The following is an 8,539-nucleotide window of genomic DNA, read 5'->3' on the forward strand; positions in this document are numbered from 1 at the left end:
CAGCTGAGTTTCCTCCAGCATCTCCATTCAGTTTAGCATAGAAAGGGCTGCCCAGAGCCCTGAGCCTGCCCGGTCTTGCCAGCGAGGCTGCTGCGTAAGCATGGTGCGTGGCACTGGGCCGGGGCTTGACTTGCTCACAGCTCCTGATGCCATTCCTCATCTCTGTCAGGATATGAAAAATGCATCAAGCCTGGCACATGACAGCCAGTATATTCCTTCGGGCTGGCTTTGGCACCTTTGCCAGCCTGTTTCAGCTCAGGCAGTTACAATGTGCTTGAGACAGAAGAGCAAAACCCCACTGGTGCTGCTCCTCAGTGAATGATGACTTCAGTGGCTGTGTTGAATAACAAAACTCTTTTTTTTCTGTATGGCACCGAGCAGTGACTTGAACGGAGGTTACCTTTATGATTCACAGCATGAATGAGCACTTAGTGGGTGCATACAAGAGCGCCGTACGAATCAGGAAATGGCTCTTTCAGGTCTCCTTACAAAAGGAAGTGAGTCTGAAGCTTGCTAAATTTACAGAGAGGACATTTGGGAACTTAATCTAGGGCAGGGGATGGGGGGAAGGGAAGAATCCCTTTTCTTTCACTGAGGTTTGATATGAGAACTGTGCATGTTTCTCTACATGATTTTTAACACCAAAAAAAAAAAAAAAAAAGGGAGGGGGCTAAAACTGTGGTGGTGAGGGCTGTCTCCACAGCTGCCTGCATACAGCCATGAAGACTCTTCTGCCTTCATGCTTCAGTGTCCAACCCACTGCTGGAAAAAGTAGAGCTTTTCTATGTCCCCGAGGTAAAGTCCTGAATTGGGACAGAGGGAACATCATCACATCCCTCTGCTCAGGGCATCTGTCTTTCCCACGGTCACACAGCAGGCTCGCAGGGCGCCCCAGCACTCCTGGCCAAGTGCTGGATGCGGCTCATTTTCAGTTCAAAGGCACGGGTGCTGTGCCCTGGAGTACCTAAAGGTACTTCGGGTTTCGACCTGGAAAATCTGGATGCAGTAGGACACAGAAGACAGGAGGATCTGCAAGGTTTCTGTTACGGGAGGTGGTATGGTCCTATGGCCTTCACATTGTAACAGCCACACAAGGCAGAAATTAGGTTCTCCTCTTCAGATTATTCTTTTACCCAGGCGTGTGGTTGCTGAGCAAGTCCCTGCAGCGAGATGAGGTGCTCACATGCAGCCCTCCAGCGTTTGCACAGTGGTCTCAGGGCTGCAGGCCACCTTCCTTGAGTGGAAGGACTGATGAATCCAAATGGGTAAAGAACTGCAGCAACAGCCTTCCTGCCATAGCATCAGCCCTCTCTGCCAAAACATGTGCAGCAAATGACCCATCTTATTCCTTCATGGGGCTGTCTTATGAACTTGCCAGTATTGCTAAACAAGATCTGGACACTCAGACTATAAACAGAGCATGTCCTTTAGCTTTAGTCTATATCAAATTAAGTTCTTGAGTCTTGTGCAGGTTTACATTCACACTATAAACAAATAAGGAAGTTCCCTGACCAAGCTGTCCCATTGTTTCAAGGCCAGGTTGGATGGGGCCTTGACCAACCTGAACTACTGGAAGGTGTCCCTGCCTGTGGCAGGGGGGTTGGAACTGGATCAGCTTTAGAATCTCTTCAAACCCAAACAATTCTATGATTGCCCTCACTGCTGTTTTCACAGTGGGCAGAGACTCCACAACTGTGAACCCGAGCACAGTTCAGGGCTACTCCTGGGCTCACAGCCGCAAATCACCTGGGATCCAGCTATCCTCTCTCTGGAAGACCCAGCAAAGCTTACCAATAACAACATCATGCCTCAGTAACCATGCCTAGTGATGGATCATCGCATCTAACTTGCCTGCCAGAAATGAATGTAGCCCACCTGACTGACTGGCTTTGGCTGTTAGTTGGTAGATTTAGACCTTTAAATAAAAAATAAAAAGCAAGGAGGCACGAGAGCCTGGCAGCTCATTCTGTGCCAGGCACTGTAGCTCCCTTTCCCATGCAGAAAGATATTTTTAGAGGAAGAAGACTGGTAATGAGCTGTGATATATCCTGAGCATATCTTTGATTTCTCCAGCTTTCGAAACACCAACAGCTTGAAAATGTGACTGTGAGAGCAGCATTCTGGTGGAACCCACAAGCTTCAGGACAAGATGAAAGTCCAGATCAGACTTTAGTCTTTAACCAGAGATTGCCAGTAATGAACTGCACTAACCACAAACAAGAGAAAACACCACCACTGCATCAGTGCATCAATGTTGCTTACAATAAGTCCCTGACAAAGCTGTCAGCCCCACTCAATTTAAGAGCCAACCACAGTCAAAGAATAGCAGACTCAGCTAATGGTCCAGAGTTAAGAGGCCAGGAGGTTGTTATGCAATTAGAAACATCTTCTATTCTGTAAAACAACTTCTCCTTTATAGTTATTATCAAAGGTTTTCCTTGTAAACAAGAAGCTTTTGTACCTGTGATAAACGCTCGGCAGCGGGATGACCTAGCCAGCTGCCAGGCCATCCAGGTGCAATAGCTGACACTGCTTTAAGATGCTGCAACCAGGAGGGTCCAGCAGGAAGCAATGCAGGCTTCCCCAGCATGCCTGAAGAGCCAAAATGCTGTTTATCAATATCAGTTTATTATGACAAAACTGGCTTTACAAGGAACTTGGGATCCATGGGAAGGTACACAAATAACTCCTAAAAAACTGAAAAAGCAGAAAGGAAACACATGCAGCAGGAGTTCATATTTGTTCTGAGGTAAATGTGCTCATACTGACATTTTTTCACCAGGGCTCATAAACAGAGCAGTAGCGAGCCCCTCCAACTCCCAGGGCATTCTGTTCTCTAGGTCTAAAACATGATTCCCTCAATCTCAATCTTTCTCTTTCCTGTACTGCAGCTATAGCTCTCTTTGAAGGTGACAGAGGCAATGAACAACAATCCAAAACATTACATTTAGTAAGTCTGTGTCCAGGGCCTTCTGCAGTTAGAGTACCAAATCTAAAAATTTTTGCAATGGTATTTTGGCACAAATGTTCACGTTTTTATTCATGGCTGCAAGACTGTGGATATTTACCTGGGCCAACAGGATTACTCCAAGTTGTTGATGCTCCTTCTAGCACAAGGAGAGGCTACACCGTCCACTTAAGACAACTAACACAGGAACTGTCATGGCAGCACTGAGGGGTGCATGGGCCAACCTGACGATCTCAAGTTCTACAACTTTCACATCCTGCAGAGATTAAAGATCATGTTTTTAAGAAAGAGCACTGCAGCCTGGCCCCAACAGATCTGCTGACAGCCGCTATGGCTGAGGGTGTCCAATGAGAACATGATTTCCTCAGCTGCAGACTCCAGTTACTAAGACAAAAGGCTCAACAACCAAACTGTTGACATGAATCCTGGGTGGAGAATATACTGGGTTTCACTTATGTTGTAATACCCACTGGCAAAGGGGAACATGTGCACGCACAAATTAGTTCCACACATCTGTGCATCAATGTAGATACATACATGAACAGTGGTCAACTACTCTCCTGTTCCTCATTAGAAAGTCTGTGCCAAGCAAGTTGAATATTTATGATCTCTTTGCACTCTTACCAGCATGAAAGTTTTGTTTTCTGTACTTGTAAAAAATACAAGACACAAGGAAAGGATTTCAGTTAAGGATATCTTGCTCACATTTTGGAACCATCTCCTCATCATGTGTGGAAGCAGGTGCTCCAAGGCAGTCATTTCCTGCTAGATAAAAGCATTCTGTTTTGATGTCAATTGCCTAGGACATTTTCAAGCAGCACTGTAAATATGCAGTAAGAAGATGTGATCAAGTGAAAAGCATTTAAATCAAGTGATACTTATTTAACCCAGGACTTTTTAAACAGATGTAAACAAAAATTAAAAGCCATGGGTTTTTTTTGTATGAGGATTAGCTAATGAAAAAGACTGGACATGATAATTTTCACTTTATTCTCCCAGGCAGCAAAGGAGACAGACCAACTAACAACTGCATTAAAATGAAGAATGAGGAAAGCACCCCTTGGGGGAGTTTGGGGGTGAAAATACCTGAATTACCAAGTAATCATGTTCTTAAATGCCAATGTGGCATATGCCAAATACTACTGAAAAGAAAAATACAGGCATCTAAAGACTATTTTTAAGGGAAGAAACAAATCTATGCTTGTACTGCAGGAATGGTGTAACAGAGCAGTTAAGAGCTATGACCAGTATTTCCCAAGTTTCCTTTCTACTACTGACAAAAACACTACTTTGATCCTCCCAAGCCTGTTTGAACTATGTTGGTGAATTTAAAGTAAAAACCAAAAACACATACCCCAAACCCCACACAAGAACTCTGCTCCCTTTGCTAAATCAACATCCATCTTAACCAGCCTAAAGCAATCATAAAAACACATATTGAACATGTTGGGAGATACTGTTTTTCTGCCTGAGGTAACCACACGCCTTCTGCCTGTATTAAAAAAGAGTTGGCCCAGTTTATAATGCCCACACAGACTGGCATTTGCATTGCCAAGGTCTGGGTTTTTTCCTCTAAAATTGTGGGATACACTCATCTGGAATATCTAACCAAGTACTTACGAAGATGTTTAAAAGCATTTTTAATCCAATCTACATGGTATTTTCTTCCCTGTTCTTTTTAGAAAGTTAATGTATTGAACAAGCACACATTTAATTCCATCCTTCCCCCATTCCTCATATTCTGATTAATTTAGGAACATTAAGACTCACCAACAGTGCTTTAAATTCTCTGAGCTACTTGGATTACAGTAACTTGTGAAGCACCATGACCCAGAAGAGACACTCATGGAAATGGCAACAAATGATGAAAGGCTTTTATTGTGCAATGATTTCAAAATGCTGGAAATCCCTTTGTATTTCCCTTCACCTTTTCCTCCCCTCCCTGGATGGGAATAAGGAAACAGCCAAGTTATTCTATAGCTGGTTCCCACCACCATAACATTCTGGTTCCCACTGAGCTGTGCCTTCAAGCAGAAACAAGAACAACCATTTACAGCTGCATTCCCATCAATCTACTAGACAGGAAATCACAGATGCTTCATTATATACCTCCTGCTGGCATGGATGAGGTAGAAGATTTGTATAGAAAGGAGAGGGAGACTTGGACAAAACACAAGAGTCATTGTAATTGTCCTCATTCGTAATTCTATTAGCTAATGTCAGCCAAAACATCATGCTACTTTAAGCTTTTCCTCACTGTTAAAAAATACAGGCATTGTCAACAGCATCTCAAGAACCTTTCACAGACAGTGCAAAGGTCAACTACATGAACTTAAAGAAAACAGGAGGAGGGAAAAACAAAGGATCATTTTGTGTGACTGAATTATATTTTATATATAAATAACAACAAGAGGCTGGGGAATTTTGAGACTTGCTACTTGCAATGCTGATCCTGCAATGGGACAAGCATGGGCAGACATGAGTTCCACTGCAGAACTGAGGACAAGGTCTCAACACTGCCCCAAAATACAGTGTCCTTTCAGTTTCCATACCAGAAGGCCAAGCAGCACACCGCCAGTCTTTCCTGAGGCAGAAGGCAGATTAGTCACATTCAAAATCGAAATAGATTCAGATGGTTTTCCTTTTTCTTGGGAAATGGTTGCTCTGTATTTTTTTTTGTTCACCTACAGCCAAAGACAGAAGGGTAAGGGGGAGAGGGGAGGAGGGAGAAAGCAGAGTTAACTATCATAAGCCTTTTCTTTCCATTGTTGAAGCGCAGTTAAAACTTCTTTTCTTTGATGTGGGAAGATGTTCAAAACATATTTGAGGAACATTCTCAATACCAATTTATTACTAGTTAAGACTGTTAACTCTTCATATTACTGACATTAGAGCACTAATGATTATGCCTGCTCTTAAGAATTTGATTCCTATAGTTGAACTGTACAGAAATACACAAGAGAAAACACTTCAAAGCAACAAAACACCAAATGGAATCTCATGTAACAAACCAACTTTCTCAAAAAGAATCCTTTTTGATTCCCATCAAATGCATTTTTTCCTAATCTCACTTTACTCTGGTGTAAACCTAGGGTATTTTCAACTCAAAGAAATGGAATTACATAAATATGGAAGAACAGAGTGAGAATGAGATATGCTATCTTCATGGAAAAACACAAAGCCGTATCACTCTTCAGCACAACAGCTGGATAAAATTAAAGCTTGCTTCTCCCACGATGGGATGTGGTTTGAGCTGTAGTTTGCATATAATTATTGATGACAAACATGCTACAATAAAGGAGGTGCAATGCTGCTGGTTTTTGGAATAGAGAGATAAGTTACTGTCTCCAACACAGTGATTTTGTCCTTGGCTGACCATTCACAACCCAGAGACCTGTGCTGTGGCAAATCATTGAGGAAAATGAGATTGTCTTCATTTTAGTAACCACATTCAGGAGTGTTGGCAAGGAGTACTGCCAACAGTGAAAATACAGTGAGACTTTCAGGACTGATCTCATTCAGAAGAAACAAATATGTCCTTTCCAAGATCACAGCAGCATTCTGCAACTTTTGGCATCATCCGAATCCAACAGAACATCTGGACTTGGGTATGGAGCTAAATTATTGGATTTGATTTCAAGCAGAAGTAACAAACTACCACCCCCGCAGAACAGCTCTAAACTGGTACTGAGCTGACCTTTGACTAGGTCAAAAATCCAGCAGTTCCATGTAAGCACCACCTCCAGAAACAGCATGTGGTGGAGCAAGCAGATTTCAATACCAGCAGCAGACAGGTACTATAAGCATCTGAGCTTTTTTTTTTAAGAGTCTTTACTCTTAAAAGTGCCCCAACAGACAGCTGAAGGTCTGTGACAGCAGCTGTTAGTGAGGTTTTCTTCAAAACTTACTTATATAGCATATCTATGATTAAAATCCTGAAGACAAAGGATCTGGACACCAACTTTAGTGCAAGTCTTTCTGACAGCTTTTGTTCCTTTTCTTCCACCAGCCCCCCGCTTTTGCTTTCAACAAAAAGCACTACCATTTCAAAAAGTGAATAAAGACCTAACAGAAATTATATTTACATAGTAAGAAATGCTAAAAGAAAAGAAAAGCTATTTATGGATTTCTGTTTGTAATGAACCTTGATATTTCTAGTGTCCCCACATAAACAAAAGTTCAGCTTTCTTGGCTTTTTACCATTTAGTAGCCATGTCCTAGTTCACAAGAAGCACAATATTTTAGTGAATTTAAAACAGCTTTTTCTTCCTCCTGGTTCTTCTGGGTATCTTTACACGAAAAACAATCAATCCCACTGTTATTCCTTTTTAAAACTCTTTTCTATTTTCCATGGCTATTTTGTAAAATACTTGGAAAATGGGTGTTCTTAAAGACTTTAAATACATATGTCTGAAGGAAAAACTAACATACTCAGTAAATCAGCCAGTCAGCATACCTTTGCCCTTGTGAGAATTAGCTATAGCAATTAACAATACATTAAGGGAAACAACATTAGAAACTACTTTTGCTTTTAACGCTGACCATGCAAGAGTGGAACGATGTTGCTCAGCATATGTGTGCATTCCATCACATCTGCAAACACTTGTGACTGGTGATGATGCATGGAAGAAAAAATTGGTGCAGTTTCCTAAATCCAGACTCTATTTACCCTGTTGGCAGTTAGGAAAAAAAAAGGATTTTTCTGGTAAATGGAACACTGCATACAAAAATAATGAGCCCCTACAATGCTAGGAACACTTTCTGATGAAAAAGAAGTCTTTAACACAATGTGAAAATAATAGAGGGCAAGGACAAGCAACTGGAAAACCTGTTCAGAAAAGACATCCTTTATCAACTGATTACAGAGCAGACATTATCTGCTTTTTTTTGTACCAAATCATGTCCAATTAAATTATCATTAGTAATAATAAACCTCAAGTATAAAGCAATTTTTGTCCTATAAAATTGAACCATCTTAAAAAAGCTGAGAGGATGGTTTTGGGTCTGATTTTCTTGCTTTTCTAGAAACTGTAAGCACCACAGGACTTGCTTGAGTTTGAAAGCAGCCCAGTCTCCAAGTCAGAAAGAGACTGGTGCCTCAACTTCAGTTTCTGGCTCGGAGGACTGGGAAATGCTGCTTTCATTTTCTCCATCATTCATTCCCAACTGATGCAGCACATCTCACTGGGGAGGTGCATCAACGTGAAAGGTCAGGCATGTCGTGGACTGACAGTTAAAATCTGTAAGATAAACGCTGCACAGTGGAACTGAGAAACTTTAGAGAAAACCTACAAGCAAGGAGAGGTTTCTTTCGCCTCCTTCATACCTGTACAGGTGTGATGAAGGCAAAGAGGTTTTAGTATGGGAGGCAGAAATCAGAAAGGAATGAAAAACCTTCACAGAACAAAAACCAAGCAATGAACAAGGCCTCGCTAAATTAACTCTGAACCCTTGGAGGAAGAGAAATATTTACTTGCTATGCTTTAAAACTTAAGAATTTAGGTTGGTCAAACTCTGAAATCTTCAGCTTTTCAGGTTATTTTTCTTCTTTAGCCATATACTATTATCAGT

This window comes from Pezoporus wallicus, unplaced genomic scaffold (assembly GCF_028554395.1).
Source record: "Pezoporus wallicus isolate ANWC-B61680 ecotype Strahan unplaced genomic scaffold, APGP_CSIRO_Pwel_v1 contig_5767, whole genome shotgun sequence".
In the NCBI taxonomy this organism is placed as follows: Eukaryota; Metazoa; Chordata; class Aves; order Psittaciformes; family Psittacidae; genus Pezoporus; species Pezoporus wallicus.